Raw genomic sequence first — 20,782 nt, 5'->3', positions numbered from 1 at the left:
ACTACTTCAGTTTGTTTAAATTGTCCTTTGAGTATTTTTGGTAGAGACTTTGGGGTGGACCTTGTGTGTCTTCCACTAGTGCAGATTGATGTTATCCTGGGTATGAACTGGTTGGTGTTTAACCGAGTTTATATCAATTATTTTGATAAGACAGTGATCTTTCCTGAGATTGAGGAAGGGAAGAGTTTGTTTCTATCAGCAAGGCAGGTGAATGAGGAAGTAGCAGATGGGGCAGAGTTGTTTATGCTGTTAGCGACTTTGGAGGCTAAAGATAAACTGGTGATTTGTGATCTGGTTGTGGTGTGTGATTTCCCTGATGTGTTTCCGGGAGAAGTGAATGAATTGCCGCCAGAACGTGAAGTTGAGTTCTCGATTGATTTGGTACCTGGTACTAGACCGATATCGACGGCTCCGTACCGTATGTCTGCTGTTGAGTTAACTGAATTGAAGAGTCAGTTGGAAGATCTGTTGGATAAGAAATTTATTCGTCCGAGTGTGTCACCGTGGGGTGCACCAGTGTTATTGGTTAAGAAGAAAGAAGGTACTATGAGGTTGTGTGTGGACTACAGGCAACTGAATAAAGTGACGATCAAGAATCGGTATCCTTTGCCGAGGATTGATGATTTGATGGATCAATTGGTTGGTGCGAGTGTGTTCAGCAAGATAGATTTGAGATCTGGGTATCATCAGATACGTGTGAAAACTGAGGATATTCAGAAGACTGCTTTCAGAACAAGGTATGGACATTATGAGTATTCTGTAATGCCTTTTGGTGTGACTAATGCGCCTGGAGTATTTATGGAGTATATGAATAGGATTTTCCATCCGTACCTAGATAAGTTTGTTGTGGTGTTTATTGATGACATTTTGGTGTATTCGAAATCTGAAGAAGAGCATGCTGAGCATTTGAGAGTGGTTTTAGAAGTTCTCCGAGAAAAGAAGTTATTTGCTAAACTATCCAAGTGTGAATTTTGGTTAGAGGAGGTTAGTTTTCTTGGTCATGTGATTTCAAGAGGTGGTGTTGCTGTTGATCCTTCTAAGATAGAAGCGGTATCTAAGTGGGAAGCTCCGAAGTCTGTTGCTGAGATTCGAAGTTTCCTTGGTTTGGCTGGTTATTATAGGAAGTTATGGAGGCATTACTTGTACGGGTCAAGATTTGAGGTTTTCAGTGACCATAAAAGTTTAAAGTATTTGTTTGATCAGAAAGAGCTGAATATGAGACAGAGGAGATGGTTAGAGTTTCTGAAGGATTATGACTTTGGTTTGAATTACCATCCGGGTAAAGCAAACGTAGTGGCTGATGCATTGAGTCGGAAATCATTGCATATGTCTATGTTGATGGTTAGGGAATTGGATTTAATTGAGCAGTTTAGAGACTTGAGTTTGGTGTGTGAGAGTACTCACAATAGTGTTCAATTGGGAATGTTGAAGTTAACGAGTGGTATTCTGGATGAGATTAGAGAGGGTCAGAAATCCGATATGCTTTTGGTTGATAAGTTGACTTTAGTGAATCAAGGTCAAGGTGGTGAATTCAGAGTTGATGGGAATGGTGTTTTGAAATTTGGTAATCGGGTGTGTATTCCGGATGTTACCGAACTTAAGAAGAGTATTCTGGAGGAAGGACATCGTAGTGGCCTGAGTATTCATCCTGGAGCTACGAAGATGTATCATGATTTGAAAAAGTTATTTTGGTGGCCGGGAATGAAAAGAGAAATTGCGAGTTTTGTTTATTCTTGTTTGACTTGTCAGAAGTTAAAGATTGAGCATCAGAAGCCGTCTGGGCTAATGCGACCGTTGGCTATTCCAGAGTGGAAGTGGGATAGTATCAGTATGGATTTTGTTTCTGGTTTACCGAGGACAAGTAAGAATTTTGAAGCTATTTGGGTGATTGTGGATAGATTGACGAAGTCGGCTCATTTCATTCCGATCAGAATGGATTATCCGTTAGAGAGATTAGCCGAGTTGTATATTGAGAAGATTGTAAGTTTGCATGGTATTCCGTCTAGTATTGTTTCGGACAGAGATCCTAGATTTACATCGAAGTTCTGGGAAGGTTTGCAGAGGGCTTTGGGAACTAAGCTGAGATTGAGTTCTGCATATCATCCGCAGACTGATGGTCAGACTGAGAGGACGATTCAGTCACTAGAGGATCTTTTGAGGGCTTGTGTTTTGGAAAAAGGAGGTGCTTGGGATTGTTATTTACCTTTGATTGAGTTTACCTACAACAATAGTTTTCATTCGAGCATTGGTATGGCACCGTTTGAAGCTTTGTATGGTAGGAGATGTCGGACACCTTTATGTTGGTATGAGTCCGGTGAGAGCGCTGTGGTTGGACCGGAGATTGTTCAACAGACTACGGAAAAGATTAAGATGATCCAGGAGAAGATGAGAATTGCTCAGAGTCGTCAGAAGAGTTATCATGACAAGAGGAGGAAGTCACTTGAATTTCAAGAAGGAGATCATGTGTTTCTTCGTGTTACTCCGATAACTGGGGTTGGTCGAGCTTTGAAGTCAAAGAAGTTGACACCTCGATTTATTGGTCCTTATCAGATCTTGGAGAGGATAGGGGAGGTAGCCTATCGTATCGCTTTACCGCCGTCGTTTGCGAATTTGCATGAAGTTTCTCATGTGTCTCAGTTGAGGAGGTACATTCATGATCCGTCGCATGTAGTCCAAGTAGATGATGTACAGGTGAGAGATAACCTGACTGTTGAAACATCGCCTATGAGGATCGAGGATCGAGAATTGAAGCAGTTGCGGGGTAAAGAGATTGCCTTGGTGAAGGTAGCTTGGGGAGGACCAGCAGGTGGCAATGTGACTTGGGAACTTGAGAGCCAGATGAAGGAGTCGTATCCGGAGTTATTCGCTTGAGGTATGTTTTCGGGGACGAAAACTCTTTTAGTGGGGGAGAGTTGTAACACCCCGATAATAATATGATAATTATTTAAATTAAGTTAATAATATATTTATTAATTTAATTAGATAATTGGATTATTATTATTATTATTTTTGGAATTATTGAATTATTATTATTATTATTGGGATAATAAAATAAAGTGGAAAATATATAAGTTGGAAATAAGAGAAAGAGTCTCATTTTTCAGAAAAGAAAGTTTTCACGTGAAACAGAGAAGCGATTGAGAAAGTGGAGAAAGGGCAAGAGGAAGAGCTAGAGAGCAAGGGTTGGAGAATGGAAAAGCTGGAAGCTCAAAGTTGCCGGATTAACTCAGGTAAGGGGGGTTTATCGTCGTTTAATGGGTATTATGGGTTAGCATGTAATGGGTAGTGATAAACCGTTGAATTGACCCTAATTGGGATTGTCGAATGCTGAAAATTGTGATGGATATGTTGTGTAAAAACTGAAATTGAACCTGTAATTGAGTGTGTTGCAATTTCCCTAACGTATAGCTTTTTACGGAATTGGAATCGGAGGTCCGGAAGTCCTCCAACGGCGGAAAATGCGGAGAATTCTGCATTCTGCTTTGTGTTAGCGCAGGAACTGCTGTTTTGTCTGCGTTAACCGGTTAACCCAGGGTGTTAACCGGTTAACACTGTTGCGAATTGTGAAATTAGTGCTGTTTTGCCTGCGTTAACCGGTTAACCCAGGGCGTTAACCGGTTAACACTGTTGCGTTTTGCCAGAAAGTGTGTTTGTGTTGCGTTAACCGGTTAACCCAGGGCGTTAACCGGTTAACACTGTTGAAAAGTGAGAAAATTGACATTTTAATGTTGTGTACATAATTGATGTTTGGCCTATGGTAGCGTATGATGTGATAGGGATTAATTCCCGCTATTTTGAGCAGTATAGGTATTAGTAGAGTGTGCTAATACTGTGGTTAATTATTTGACATGATATGATGTTGTGATACATGTTTTGATGATGTTTGATAGTATGCATAATGTTGTGAATGTACATGTTATGTATGCAATTGTGAATGGACTGTTGTATGGCTTAGAGTGTGAGCATATGTCCATTGTGGATTTTGTTGTTGATGTTGCATTGCTAGATGATTAGCATGCATATTGTGGCCTTTAGGGTGGTAGCTAATTCCCACGGTGAGGAATTAGTGAGTTAGTCATTTTGGACTGTTGTTGATGTTTGCATGCTAGGTGATTAGCGTGCATAGCATGGCCCATTTGGGGTGGTAGCTAATTCCCATGGTGAGGAATTAGTGAGTGAGTCACTAGGTCTCAAATGAGTGGGACTAGTGGGCTTGGTAGCCGTGCCTGGATTTGGACGGTGAGGTGAACTATATGTTCACAAAGAGTCGGTACCGCATGCATGGAGTCTCATTGCATAATTGATATATGGCGTATAATATGAATGGATGGATTCCAGTATTATACGTGTGTTGTGTGTTGTGTGTTGTGTGTTGTGTTGATGTTGAGCATGATTGAGTTGATATTGCTGTTACTGAATGTGTAATCTGATTTGGGTGATGAAACGTGTTATTTACTTAGCATTACATGATGTTTTATAATGCTTATTATATCGATTGAGGAACTCACCCTTACAACTATTTTTCAGGTAACGAGCAATGAGTTGAGTAGAAGTTAATGCTTGGAGTCTAGTGTAGTCTCCTTAGTGGGTCGTGCTCTGATAGATGTAACATCGGGACGGGATGTTTTTATTTTGTTGAATAATTTCACATGTAATATGTTACATGTTTTACATGATTGATGAGATTTCTATCCGCTGCGTTTTATGCAAATGTTTATGTTTTGAATTAATAAAAGAGCATGACCGTTATACTGTTGAATGGTGTGGAATAGTGTGTGACACCCTTAAATGGCATAGTTACTCTGATTGATATATGTTGTTATTTTAATTAAATATTTGGGGTATTTTAGTAGGGTGTTACAAATACCTCTTCAAAGTTTATGCCTTCTCTTTGCAAAAATCTGTTAGCAACTAATCAAGCCTTATGCTTGATTATTTCTCCTTTGGGATTTGCCTTCACTTTAAACACCCATTTCACACCAATTGCCTTATTTCCGTTCGGTAAATCAAGCAACTCCCAAGTATTGTTCTTCTCAATTGATTCTAGCTCCTCCGTCATAGCACATTCATTTTGGATCACTTAAAGCCTCTTCTGTTTTAACAGGTCTGGATTCGGCCATAAGTGCAAAATGGACGAAATCACCATCATCATGGACTTTGTTGTCTCGGAACAAATGACAATTTTGGAGTCTTTGAGGCAAACCTCTTTTCCTTGATATTCTCACGTTTTCTTCAATCCGGGCTTCGACAACGGAAGTTTCTGCACTTTCCGTTTCTGTAGAATCTGAATTTTCAAAGTTGTAACGGGTTACGGCTTTTACGTAACCAGTTACAAGGTGTTTCAGCTCCTTGAATTTGTCGACAATGACATATCGGATGATCACAACCCTTAACTTTTCTTCATCAAATAACTTGTAACCACCGATATAGTGATAACCTACAAGTATCGTCACTTCTCCCTTGTCATCCATCTTCTTTCTAAATTGCCCCAGAACATGTCGACACGCTACGGAACCAAGAACTCTCAAATGGTTCAGATTCAGTTTGAATCCTGACCATGATTCCTCCCGTGTTACCTTCTCAAGCTTCTTTGTTGGACAATTATTCAACAAATAGGCATATATGGATGTCGCTTCTCCCCATAACTATTCCAACAAGTTCTTCCCATTTACATGTTTCTCACCATGTTCATGATCGAACAATTCTTCCTTTCAAAAACATCATTTTGATGCGGTATATAAGGTGGTACTACCTCATGTACAATTCCTTCTTGATAAAAAAAAACCTCTCAAAGTCTTTTGAGACATATTCGGCTCCATCATCCATTTTTATCACTTTGAGTTTATGATGCTTTGTCTCTCAACCATGGACTTGAACTTCTTAAACACTTCAAATACCTTATCCTTTCTCTTTATTAGGTATGTCGATAGATTTATACTACGATCGACAATGAATATGATAAAATATCTATTGCCACCTATGGAATCTACTTGCATTGGTCCACGCACATCTGAATACACCACCTCAACGTGATTCTTGGTTCTACAACCCGCATCCTTGCTGAATTTACCCTTATGTTACTTCTCTTGCACATATTCTTCAAAAATTTCAGCTTGTATGTTGATTAATGACAACCTCGTTACCATTTTGTTCTTTTGCAAGTCTTTAAGATCTCAAAATTTGAGATGCCTAAGACGATAATGTCATATCCACTCTTCTCGACTTGCCACTTGATGACTTCTCGACAAGTGTACAGATAATGTCGCAGTAATAAAAGATTGAATTCACAAGGACTATTATCTAACAAGATAAAATTATGCAATGCATAGTAAATAGTAAGCAGGGAGTTCAAGTTCAAATGCGAAAATAAAATAAAGTGTTCAGACAAAATTATGAAAGGGGTCAACTTGTGTATAAAATCTCTTATTTCTCTATTGTTGATATTTTTGATGCATTACATTAATGATATTGACACTATGAACCCACATCGAATTAAGAAAACCTCTATAACCAATCTCTTGCAATATAACTCACATATCACTACTCAGAGTTTCCTATCCCTAGTCCACCAACGTAAGTATGATTAGGAAATGCAACAAAGCGTTAATTCACTAGCCACTACTCGGGGTATCTTATCCCTATTCAACCAGCGTAAGCACAACAATTGCCTTAGGTCTAACACATAGACTAATGGTCAGTATTCCCTATATGCTTAAAATTAGATAAAAGAGTATCCTACATAAAAGTCATTACGAATAAAAAGCAATTGAATAGAATTATAAGTCAAAATACTCATGCAACATCAAATCAAACATATGTCCCAACAATATTAAAACAATTTCATCAAACACAACATAACCTATAGAGATTTAGCTACTAATAATTCAAAATACAATACAAAAAACAATTAAGAATAATTGAATATGAGATCCTTTAAAGGATTTGCCTCCAATGGCTTCAAAGGCTCTAAAAAAATCTTCAGGTGTTGTAAAACTCGTACTTATTGTGCCAAATTTTGTAACCTTGAAAAATGACAAAATTCCCTTTAAAAGCCTTCAGAATGGACCAGAAAGTGTCAGAAAAGCCCAGAAAATGGTTCATCGCGCGCATGATAACCTGCATCACGCATGCGCGATGCAATTGATACATCTCTATCGCACGCACAATGTTGCGCGTAATTATTCCAGTAGTTGCATGTTTTGCTCCCTTTTTCACTTGATTTTCCACGAAGTCCCTATTTCTTCATACTTAGCTATTTTTTCCTCATTCTTTGGTATTTATTCTTCATTTTTGCTCCTCTTTAACTTGTTTTGGTGTTTCTTCGACCGTATTCATGCACTGATGAACTATCATCACAATCCCAAACTTGAATCGTTGCTTGTCCTCAAGTAACTTGCCTGCAACTGCATATTTCAACAAAAAACAAGTTGCACAATAACAATTGAACACCACAATATAATTTTTTCTTCACCTGACCATCGTTCTAGCTTTCAACTTCCTTCCGGCAAGTTCGGAAAATGTCCTCAAACTTTGACGAGTACTCAACATGTCTCTCATCTTACCTTGACTCACTCAATGGATAAGGTAATCTCCCAATCAACATGTAAAATAGTTTATGCTTATCTTGATCATATTCCAATACAATTCATCAAAGAAATCAAAACACACATATTTGAGGGCTTTTTCGGTTGTATCTTGGCTTATGTTCGGGTAGGATATTTTTGGGAAAGTAAGTTTAAATCTTTGGAGTTTGGTCCCTAGTTCTCCTTCTATTATCATACACATTTGTTCCTTCTTGATGGTACTAGAGATATTTCAATTGTGGTCCTTAATATGCTTTTTTACTCCTTTTTTTGTAAGAAGACTCCCTTTTTTCACTTCTTATTTTCTCACATTTTTTAATTTTTGACCAATTTTCTCTAGTACCCTAATCCCAAACTTAAAACTTTGCTCACTTCCAAGAGAAACCCCAGACTTAATCTTTCTCATACAACTTAAGAACTACAATTCTACCCAACTCCAAAAAGAGGATGGAAAGATAAGATCTTTCAAATCATATGGCTAAAAGTTAAGGTTAAGTTACTGAAAGAAAGGTTAAGCTCAAAGTGGTTAGCAACAGATATACCTATTGTCATACGGTGAACTGACTTTGATGTGTTTTTGCTTTGGAAAGCCAATGTCGCGGATAGCAAGAGTCGCCACCGACTTTTCTTTCATCCAATAAGGAAAGGTGGAAAAGAATAGGAAATACCTTAATTAGATTTTGGGTTCGGGAGATACATTATACAAAGGGAAGGTGTTAGCACCCTTTGTATCCATGGTTATCCATGGGCTCTTAATTGCTTGATCACTTATGTTTGTCTGAAAAAAAAGGTGTTTGTGAATTGCTTAAAAATGTTTTGAAAAGAGAGTTTAACTTTGTAATGATTCTTGTACGAATGTATACAAAGTGGTTATCTCGTTTAGTTTTGAAAGTTGTTTAGAAAAATATAACTCGGTAATGATTCTAGTACGAATGTATACCAAGTGGTTACTTTCTAAAAGATGTTTTGAAAAGGTGTGAGGTGTGAAAAGTATTTCGATTTGTGAGTAAGCAATTAAGAGTTATACCTACCCAAGGCCTTTATGGGCATTTCCTATCCTTATGAGGGTAAAACTGTCCTTACTATTGAGAAGTAAGTAGTTTTACCCTTTGGATGTAAAAGGGACATCGTAGGGTCATCGATTGGTCATTGAAGGCAACATTTGTAAGGATACCTTAGCATTCGAAGGGACCATCATCATTTAACCGTAGGCTACAACGAAGGGTCATCGAGGGACAAAATCATATATTCGCGGGCAACATCCGAGGGACTATGATTTATTTTATAGGGACATGATGATTTAATCGAAGGGTCTTTGCTAAGTGTATCCCCACATTCGCGGGACGTGACCATAATACCGTAATGTCGTAAGGCAACAAAGAGAGGTCCAAGATCACATATTCAAAGGCAATATTTTACAATCGATTAGGTAGTTGTAATCAATTAGGTAATTAGGTCCATAGTAATTAAGTAATTAGGATGAATCTCCATATTAAAATCAATTAAATAAATAGGATGAATCTCCACATTAAAATCAATTAAGTAAATAGGATGAATCTCCACAAGGGTATCCCACAAATAAAGTGGGATACCTAGCAAGCTACCCTCTTCGGGAGTATGTGAGTCCTTACAATATTCAGCAAACAGGTCAGAATACCAAATGGGGGTGCAATCGAGGATTACACCGCAAAAGAAACACAACAATAGGAATGTCAGGCAAAATAACGCATGATTAAAATAGAACAGATCAGATAAGCATAGAACAGAACAGCTAAAATATTAGTGACTGTCACGTTCGCCTCTGCCTCGCCTAGCGAAGGCTTAGCGAATACTCGCTACATGCTCGCTTAGCGATGTGCTAGCGAGCGACTGCGGGTTTTGAATTTCAGAACAGTACGATCTTAGCATGCTGCACGCCCTATGGCATTCAATTACAGAAATAACATGGTCAAACATTCAGGATATTCAGGCACATTTAAACTCACATGCAAACTCTAATTACATATCCAGAAATTCAATCATGATGCATTATGTATTGAGAGATTACAGATTAGAAGCATAAAACAGTAGTGATGCGCAAACCTGTTTGCAATTGAATTGCGACGTTGAATTGGCAGATCACCTTTGGTATCAGATTGAGTTGGGCGGAGGTAACCTTTGTGCAGATGAGTTGCCTTCAGGGTTTCCTTTAGGGTTGCTCTGAATTCTCTCGGTTAGCCTCCAAGGTTTGATTGCTAGGGTTCCCGTTCGTCTCCTTCTGTCCTCTCTTTCTGACTGAAATGCTGGTATTTATAATGGTTTGTTGTGACCTAATGGGCTCAGAATGAAGCCCAGAATTTTCTGGTATTCGCAAGCTTCGCTAGGCGAGTGGCATAGCGAAGGGTTCGCTAGGCGAAGGAGTCGCTCGCCTAGCGAGCATGCCAGTTTGAGTCTTTTTCTGGATTGGGCCATTTGTGAGCTGGGTCTTTGCTCCTTTAAGGTCAATGTCTTGAACAATAAGTTGGAGTGCCTTGAAAAATGCCTTGTAATATTAGCGGGCAAATTTTGGGGTATGACAGTTGCCCCTGTTCAATATTCTTAAACCGGGAGAGTTAGAATGCTATGTATGCCATTCGTGGTCTGGAGGTGGAAGATTATTGAACACTTAGAATGCCCCAAAAATTTGCACTTGTTAATTAAAAGTTAGTCTTGATGGAGATGGGCTTAAAGATGCCCTCCAGGAAGTTTGATGATGAGAGCTTCGGAGTGCGTCGTACATCAGACGATATCTGAAGACATGGGTGACATACCGGGTCATACGCTAGACCGTATAGTGAGTCATCCATTATGCTGTCAACTTTGCTGGGGAGTCAGAGTGTGTTATACGCTGCTGGGGATAAGGGATCAGAATGGATCATACGCTAGACCGCATCTGAATAGCAGAGTGAGTTGTTCATTAGGCGGATGACTTCGCCGGGGAGGAAAGATCAGAATGGATCGTACGCTAGATCGTATCTAAGTTGCGGAATGAGCCGTACGTTAGGCTGTATCTGACGAAGGTAGAATCAGAATGGATCGTACGCTAGATCGTATCTGAGTTGAAGATCCAAATGGGTCGTACGTTAGACCGTATTGGAGTTGCAGAATGAGTCGTACGTTAGGCTGTATCTGAAGAAGAAAGTAGTCGTACGCTAGACCACGTTTCAGAATGTACCGTACGCCAGGTAGTATCTGAGTTGCAGGATGAGCCGTTCATTAGGCTGTATCTGACGAAGAAAGTATAGTCGTACGCTAGACCACGTTTCAGAATGTACCGTACGCCAGGTAGTATCTGAGGATTTGAAGGTCCAACTGGGTCGTATATTAGACCGTCTTGGAGTAGTTGAAGGTCAGAATGGATCGTATGTTAGATCGTATCTGAGTTGAAGGAGTCACGTGTTGAGCTGAGTCAGAATGAACCGTACGCTAGGCTATATCTGATAGTATTTGTATATGTTGTATTTGCAATGAATATCTGGGGTGGGCTTAAAGATGCCACCATTGGGCGGATATCCGAGTGCTTTCCAGAGTGGATTGTATCTGAGAGATGTAGTTGAATCTTGAATGTAATTGATAAAGATGTCCGTCTGAATGGACCTCTGTTTTGACTGTATCAGGAGGATAATTAACCTGAAAAATAAAGTTAGCTTCACGCTATGTCATGATGCATGAGATGTTTTATGCTTATGAATGCGAACAATGTATGCATGCGTATGCTGTGAAATGATGTAATGAATGAATTATGCATCTGAAAAGTTTTTCCTGGCGACTCCCTGGGGAAAATAAATCCCCATCTTCTGGTTGGAGATGCTTGTATTGATGACCCTTTCTTAGCTGGGGATACTTGATTTCTGTCTGGTGGTAGAGATATTCAACAGAGTCTGGCTGGGGGATGGAGGGGATGATCCGTCTGTCTAGCGATGCCAACCTCTTCTGGGAAATAGCTGTTTTTGTTGGGGAATGGAATTAGCAACCGGATTCATTGGAACGCATGGTTAGACCTTCTCCTCGATCCTGAAGTCTCTTGTAATTGCTATTTCCGTTTTATGCATGTATTTTTGACAAACATCGATCATATTCAAATGCACATATTAATTCAAATTAAATCAATGGACGTTTATGCAAACAAAACAGAGAAAGTAAAACAAAAGCATCTTTTTGGAAATAAAATTGTATCGATTTTGATAGAGGGCCTATAAACAGACAATTTGTGTACAAGGAGACAAAAATCCTAGTAAGAGGAAATTGTCAAGGAAACAAAGAGAAAGCTATGCAAAAAAAGTCCTATCGATTTTAATTCTGCTACTGTCATTATGTCTTCAAGCATCTCATCTCCTGCTGTCGGATAGAAGTGATTGGCTTGTTCAGTCCCTTGAACTTGGATGAAGCTGTCTGAGAATGGGACATAGTCATATGCTTTTAATCCCTAATTTTTGCCTGGACCGCCTTTTCAGGTTTTCAGTCCACCAGGATACCCCTTTTTGCCCAAGCCGCCTTTTCAGGTCTTCGACTTGCCGGGTGTACATTTTTATATGGTTATCCCTGATTTTTGCCTGAACCCTTTTGGTTCGCCGGGATGCCCTTACTTTTGCCTAGGTACGTCGACCTAGCGGGTCTCTTTTATGCGTAGTATTTTTTAACTATGTCTACGTTCACAGGATGTGGGAAGTCTTCTCCATCCGTTGTAGCAAGTGTCATGGCTCCACCAGAGAATACCTTCTTAACTACAAATGGCCCTTCGTATGTGGGGGTCCATTTGCCTCTGGGATCACCTTGTGGTAGAATGATACGCTTGATCACCACGTCGCCAATTTGATACACCTGTCTCTTGACCCTTTTGTTAAATGCCCGGGTCATGCGCTTCTGATATACCTGCCCATGACAAACAGCCGCAAGTCTCTTTTCATCAATCAAATTTATCTGATCGATTCGAGCCTGAATCCATTCATCCTCGTCTAAACCTATCTCTTTCATGATTCTTAGAGAGGGAATCTGAACTTCCACCGGTAGGACGGCTTCCATTCCGTAGACTAAAGAGAAAGGAGTTGCCCCTGTCGAAGTGCGTACTGAAGTGCGATAACCATGAAGAGCAAACGGTAACATCTCATGTCAGTCTTTGTACATTACTGTCATCTTTTGTATGATCTTCTTGATATTCTTATTAGCAGCCTCCACGGTGCCGTTCATCTTTGGCCGGTACGGAGAAGAGTTATGGTGTTTTATCTTGAACTGCGTGCAAAGTTCAGTAATCATTTTGTTGTTCAAATTGGAGAGAGCAGGTTTTCCAAATGTATATTCGATAAGATCCATCTTAGAAATCAATAAAGTGGTAGGATTCAACATATACTGTCTTAGTCGGCGAGCAGCCCAAGCCAAAGCACAACAAGCTTTCTCGAGCTGTGAGTATCTTGTTTCACAGTCGGTACCTTTTGCTAAGGTAGTATATTGCATGCTCTTTTCGACCAGACTCGTCATGTTGCCCCAACACACCCCATAGAATTTTCTAACACGGTCAAATACATGATTAGAGGTCTTCCTTCAATTGGTGGCATCAGAATCGGAGGTTCTTGGAGATACTTCTTGATTTTGTCAAAAGCTTCTTTTCTTCTTGCAGTAACAGTCTGGCAAGTTCTCCAGGGACTTCACAATCCTCCTCACCTCCATCCTCGGCTTGGTAGATCGGATTTTCAAAGTCATAATGAACAGTAGTAGAGTTATTACCAACAAAACCCAAAGTGGATATGTATCGGCAAATTGTTACGTGAGTGTGTGCAAGAAAACATAGCTTATTTGAAAGATGACAGGAAAGATAAAGAGCGCAATATTTGAATGCAAAAAGGTCCATTGATTTATTGAATGTGAACATGCTTATGAAAATGACAAAACCTTTAACAAAATTTAATACATTAAAATAAGCAATAACAATTACTCCTGACTAAAGGAAATCAGGATAGTGTCTTCAGCCTTCCAATTATTGAGTCTGTCACCAATTGTTAGGAAAATCCAACTATCCAAGTCACAACCGTTATCAGCATCTTCCACAGCATTGACAGTCTCGTCATGGTTAGGCAGAGGGGCAGTGATGTCATTAGGAGTCTCCGGAGGATCAGAGGTAGCCGCCTGTATCTTTCCACTTCGAATGCCGCTTTCAACACGTTCACCTGTCAATATGAGTTCCGTGAAACCCGATGAGGAACTTCCCAATAGGTGGCTGTAGAACGGGCCAGTCAATGTACCCATGAACATGTCCACTAATTCTCGATCAGTCATGGGGGGTTTGACTCTGCCAGCCAAATCTCTCCATTTTTGAGCATATTCTTTGAAGCTTTCTTTAGATCCCATAGTTATATTCTGCAACTGTAGCCGAGTAGGCGCCAATTCAGAATTGTACTGGTAGTGCTTGTAGAAAGTTGTCGCTAAATCAGTCCAGGTGCGGATGTTAGAGCTCTCGAGCTGATAATACCACTCCAACTGCGTGCCAGACAGGCTCTCCTGGAAGAAATGGATCCATAGTTTCCTATCAGTGGTATACGGCTGAATCTTTCTCACATAAGCTCTCAGATGCATCTGAGGACAAGACGCACCATCATACTTAGTGAAAGTGGGGATCTTGAATTTGCAAGGAATGACCACATCAGAGACCAGTCCCAAGCTTTCGAAATCCAGACCGGGCGCCTTCTGACCCTCCATAGCTAGCATACGTTCTTCCAGCAACTTGTACTTGCCATCGCTTAGAGAGTACTGTTCATTCTCATAATCTTCATCGTCATCCTCAGAGTTGGAGAGATCAACATCCTCCTCTCCTGAATCATTTTATGTCTCCTCTTCTTGATCCTTCGGAAGTCTAATCTTGACTTCTGCAGCCTGTCCTTTAAGCCTTCTCCCCGGGTTGATGTAACTCACAGGTTTCTTGTCTTTCTTCTTCTCGAGCAAGAGAGCCTTCAGTTCTTCCTGCCCCTTGGATAAGCTCAGCATCATCTCCTGGAATTGAGCATTCTGAGCTTGGAGATCTTTGACAGTTTGTTCGAGAGCCATATTTCTGTTGGCAATCTGTTTGCAATAGGAAGACCGTGAGAACATTGATCCTTCAGAATACCTGTTATGCAATGTTATGTTATGCTATGTATGAAATGTTTTCAAGGACTTTTGGAATTTAACTTTGCGTAAACCAACAAAAAAAAGGAAACTTTTTTTTTTTTTTTTTACAAAACAGAGCAAAGTTAAATCCCTAAGTCCTCAAAATGGTTAGTACAATGCCATGATGTTATGATGTTATGATGTTATGATGTTAAATAAGTAACAAGCACAAACAAGACACACAACAATCATTCCTAGGTTTTAAGGCCTGAATGAGTTCCATAGGTAAATACCCTCCCCACTGAAGTTTGGTTGGTTCAACCTGTCCTAGAATAGTAACCGGGTTCTAGAAGGATCTCAAATCATTGACCTTCCTTTAAGTCCACTTCAGTGCAACACCAAGTGGTTGACCGAAGCTTCCCTAAATTCCAATCTCAAAGAGTGTAGTATCGAGTCTCAACCAACTCCAGTCGGAACCGAAGTCAGTTATCTCACTACTTTCTAATGGCTAGGATGAGTCAATTAGGGTTCTAAAGGTCTGGTTAATGCTTTGATGACACCACGCGGAAGCCAAATTTTTCCTCAAGTAAACATGAGGACCATCAGGACATCCAAAGTGTCACATTAACCGTAGCCATCATTTTGACCATTCCAGTATACGCCGAATAGTCGCGATAATCTTTTGCTACTTACCTAAGGTACACTAGATCCGGGTGTAGGATCTTTCACTCAAGCATAAAATACCCAAGCAATCCCTTAAAAGTAAATCAGACAATTTGAATAAGTGATCTTGTTTTTTAAGGTAACCTCTCTTTTCAAATATCCCCAGCAGAGTCGCTAGTTCTGTCATACGGTGAACTGACTTTGATGTGTTTTTGCTTTGGAAAGCCAATGTCGCGGATAGCAAGAGTCGCCACCGACTTTTCTTTCATCCAATAAGGAAAGGTGGAAAAGAACAGGAAAGACCTTAATTAGATTTTGGGTTCGGGAGATACATTATACAAAGGGAAGGTGTTAGCACCCTTTGTATCCATGGTTATCCATGGGCTCTTAATTGCTTGATCACTTATGTTTGTCTGAAAAAAAAGGTGTTTGTGAATTGCTTAAAAATGTTTTGAAAAGAGAGTTTAACTTTGTAATGATTCTTGTACGAATGTATACAAAGTGGTTATCTCGTTTAGTTTTGAAAGTTGTTTAGAAAAATATAACTCGGTAATGATTCTAGTACGAATGTATACCAAGTGGTTACTTTCTAAAAGATGTTTTGAAAAGGTGTGAGGTGTGAAAAGTATTTCGATTTGTGAGTAAGCAATTAAGAGTTATACCTATCCAAGGCCTTTATGGGCATTTCCTATCCTTATGAAGGTAAAACTGTCCTTACTATTGAGAAGTAAGTAGTTTTACCCTTTGGATGTAAAAGGGACATCGTAGGGTCATCGATTGGTCATTGAAGGCAACATTTGTAAGGATACCTTAGCATTCGAAGGGACCATCATCATTTAACCGTAGGCTACAACGAAGGGTCATCGAGGGACAAAATCATATATTCGCGGGCAACATCCGAGGGACTATGATTTATTTTATAGGGACATGATGATTTAATCGAAGGGTCTTTGCTAAGTGTATCCCCACATTCGCGGGACGTGACCATAATACCGTAATGTCGTAAGGCAACAAAGAGAGGTCCAAGATCACATATTCAAAGGCAATATTTTACAATCGATTAGGTAGTTGTAATCAATTAGGTAATTAGGTCCATATTAATTAAGTAATTAGGATGAATCTCCATATTAAAATCAATTAAATAAATAGGATGAATCTCCACATTAAAATCAATTAAGTAAATAGGATGAATCTCCACAAGGGTATCCCACAAATAAAGTGGGATACCTAGCAAGCTACCCTCTTCGGGAGTATGTGAGTCCTTACAATATTCAGCAAACAGGTCAGAATACCAAATGGGGGTGCAATCGAGGATTACACCGCAAAAGAAACACAGCAGTAGGAATGTCAGGCAAAATAACGCATGATTAAAATAGAACAGATCAGATAAGCATAGAACAGAACAGCTAAAATATTAGTGACTGTCACGTTCGCCTCTGCCTCGCCTAGCGAAGGCTTAGCGAATACTCGCTACATGCTCGCTTAGCGATGTGCTAGCGAGCGGCTGCGGGTTTTGAATTTCAGAACAGTACGATCTTAGCATGCTGCACGCCCTATGGCATTCAATTACAGAAATAACATGGTCAAACATTCAGGATATTCAGGAACATTTAAACTCACATGCAAACTCTAATTACATATCCAGAAATTCAATCATGATGCATTATGTATTGAGAGATTACAGATTAGAAGCATAAAACAGTAGTGATGCGCAAACCTGTTTGCAATTGAATTGCGACGTTGAATTGGCAGATCACCTTTGGTATCAGATTGAGTTGGGCGGAGGTAACCTTTGTGCAGATGAGTTGCCTTCAGGGTTTCCTTTAGGGTTGCTCTGAATTCTCTCGGTTAGCCTCCAAGGTTTGATTGCTAGGGTTCCCGTTCGTCTCCTTCTGTCCTCTCTTTCTGACTGAAATGCTGGTATTTATAATGGTTTGTTGTGACCTAATGGGCTCAGAATGAAGCCCAGAATTTTCTGGTATTCGCAAGCTTCGCTAGGCGAGTGGCATAGCGAAGGGTTCGCTAGGCGAAGGAGTCGCTCGCCTAGCGAGCATGCCAGTTTGAGTCTTTTTCTGGATTGGGCCATTTGTGAGCTGGGTCTTTGCTCCTTTAAGGTCAATGTCTTGAACAATAAGTTGGAGTGCCTTGAAAAATGCTTTGTAATATTAGCGGGCAAATTTTGGGGTATGACACCTATTATTAGATGGTGGCTAAAAAGGCACAAAGTTATAAATAAACAGCTACCTCAGTGTGTGTTAATCAATCAAGACAAATTTAATCAAAAATAGTTTAAACCAAATAAAACAATAATGCATGAATACACTCAGTAAGAAAGAATAGTGAATAATAGATTTTATTTGAATCAAACCTTACTAGTTGAGGTATCTGAAGGTTGAGTACAAGTCCTTTGATTGTTTTCTCATCCTTTGCCTTCAAGTTGTAAGTTTCTTTCTTGATGATCAAGTTTCTCTTTGTTCATTTATTCAATGCTAAAGGTGCAAAATTGTAAATCTAAAGGAAACATAACTACAACTTGTTCATTAAAGACAATTAAACTGAATAATACAATGAGGGAAGAGTACTTATAGTAGCTATTACTCTTCTCTAGTTATACATTTGAAATTAATAATAATAAAATCTTCTAAGAAATAAAAACAAACTACATGTCTTTTTATATATTATTATTGTGGAAAAGAGCATGCATATCATTCATTGTGTTGTTGAAGTCGTTATTCTACCTAGTCCATTCGACTCACATATGGCCTCTCCTCCTTGCTTGCTCTTGATCTTGGTTGGTGAAGTAATTATCCATCTCTGAAGTTGTTACGAATCGGGATCTTAAGCATTAAGATGGCATGTGGTCTTCTTGCTACTTATAGAAGTCTCGGAACACATGATCGAATCTCGGAGGTTCAGCATACAAAGTGAGTGAAAATTTTATTATCCACCTTATAACCCCCATTGTGTGAGCTTCATTCTTCTTTGAAACTATGAATCTTGTTGACCTTGCACTTAGTGGTGTTGTTGCACTTATGGATGGAAGAATCCTTTATCATTTCCCGCTTGATTGTCCTCTTGATCATTTTAAGCAGCTTCTGCATGATGCATATGTTCCAGCCTCCTTATAGTTGAAGCGTTGAGGGGTACTTTTGGGTTAATCATCACGTCTTCGGGGTAAATGGGCACACCTGCTCTCTTGCACAGTTCATTAATAACACAAAAGTGCCCACAAGCTCTTTGTGTAGAGTTAGCCGTGTGTTTTATATTTTCAGAAATTAAACGCCCCAAATCAATAGTTTCTCCCCTCAAAAGAGCTAAGAGTCCTAAACACCGTTTCACAATAAATTGTGGTTGGTTAGACACAACTTCTAAAGATTGAACAAAAAATGAGGCTTAAGCCCTCGTGATTTGGCAGAATTCGGCGGTTTTTAGACGTAGTGCTAAGCCACACTCAACCAATCATTTTGCCCATGTGTTTATGTCATAACTTTGGCCTACAAAAAACTTATATCATAACTTAGACCATTTCCTCGTTTATTACCTTCTGCTTATGTCTATAGTTCGTAAGAGCACATATAAGAGGAGGTTACAAATTAAAAAGAGAATTTATAGCAAAAGGAGAATACTCAATATATTTACCTCGCACATAAGAGGTATATGTGCTTACCTCACCAAATGTCGCGTTTGCATAAAATTATAGGCCTATGTTTTTATTTGCTTCACGAATCAAATTGTTGAAACTTATCCAATGCCTTTGTTGCAGAACTTCCACCGCTTCTCCAAAACCTTGCAAATTATCACAAGTGAATGCTCTCTCCCTCACAATCTGGTAATCCACTAATTTAAGATATTTTTCAGTATGAGCCTCGAAGAGAAATTTGAGATTGGGGAAGGTAGGAATGTTTGGAGTAGGGGCAACACTTGAGGATGAACCTTTTGTCAAATTTCCTCTCTTTAAAGCCATTTGAACCTATAACAGCACAAAAAAATATACTGCACAGAGAAAAGAAGAGAATCACGGAAAGAGTATACTCATATGACTTTGTGAAAACCAGAAGGAGTAGAAAAAGAATTGTGGAGAAAGTGATTTGAAAAACCACTATTTATAGGTCAACTAGTCACTTCTCATCGTTCACATTATACATCCATCATGCACGATGGCAATGGTCTCCCCCAACGTCTCTCTATAACGTTCATATCGCTCACGCTATGCTTTCGTCACGTCGTGATGCTAACGGTCCTTAAATTTTCCCTAACATCTTTATCGCGCATGTTACACATATATTATGCGCGATGGATTCCTATCACGGGCGTGATAGCCTGCGTGATTATTCCAGGGGCCGGAGCTCTTTTCCTTTCCCTTTTCTTCTTCTTTTTTTCTTCTCGTTTTCTTTTTCTTTTTTATCTTCTTTTACCTATTTTCTCTTATAGAAACATAACACATAATGGTACATGTTAAAAGAAATTAAATTTCAATGTAAAAAAATAAAATAGATACTTATTGATGGATTGCCTCCCATCAAGCTCTTCTTTTCTATCATTAGCTTGAAGTTCGTACCTAAGGCACGTCAGGAGCAAAATATACCCTCACGCCGGTCAATTCACTTTTTTTCTTTCCTTTGTCAACCTTACTACATTTTTCCTATAAATGTTAGTAAGTATACAAGTCCTCCACATACTGTATCCAGTCATACACATTGAAAATCATTTTTTCTTTGTTGAACTTCAAGACAAGCTCGCCATCTTTCACATCTATTAAAGCTTTTTGGGTTACCAAGAACGGGCGTACGAGAATAACTAAACTTCCTGAATCTCTTTTTGTCTCAAGTACCACAAAATCTGCAGGAAACACTAAACCAACAACATGTACTAACACATCTTGTAAGATACCGAGCAGATGAGTAATTGATGAATCCGCTAAAGTAAGAGTTATATTACTCGGTATGATCTCTCCCAAGTTAAATTCTTTAACCTTTTTCAATGGCATAACATTTATACTAGACCCTGAATCACATATATCATTTGGGATCTTTACTCCACCAATATTACAAGAGATAGTAAACTTTCCTGGGTCCTTTAGCTTGGGTGGCAATGTTTGAGGCACTGCCATCTCATCCTTCTTGGTCATGTTTACTTGTTCCTTGACCACTTTTTGCTTCATCCCTTTTAATAATTCCTTCATAAATTTATAAAACTTAGGCATTACTTCTAAAACCTCATGGAACGAAATACTTACCTGAAGTATAGTCAACATCTCTTTAAACTTTGCAAACATTCTTGCCTCATCTTCATGTACTGGTTTCTTCTTAATTATTGGATATGGTATATAATCAGGTAGTTATGGATTGAGATCATTTAGGATTTGTTTCTTTGTCCTTCTCCAAGGAGAGTTTTTAGATATTATTTGTTCAATGGTAATTCCTCTTTCACCTGGGTCACCC

This window comes from Lathyrus oleraceus, chromosome 6, assembly GCF_024323335.1.
Source record: "Lathyrus oleraceus cultivar Zhongwan6 chromosome 6, CAAS_Psat_ZW6_1.0, whole genome shotgun sequence".
Taxonomy (NCBI): Eukaryota; Viridiplantae; Streptophyta; class Magnoliopsida; order Fabales; family Fabaceae; genus Lathyrus; species Lathyrus oleraceus.
This window is presented reverse-complemented; position numbering follows the sequence as displayed.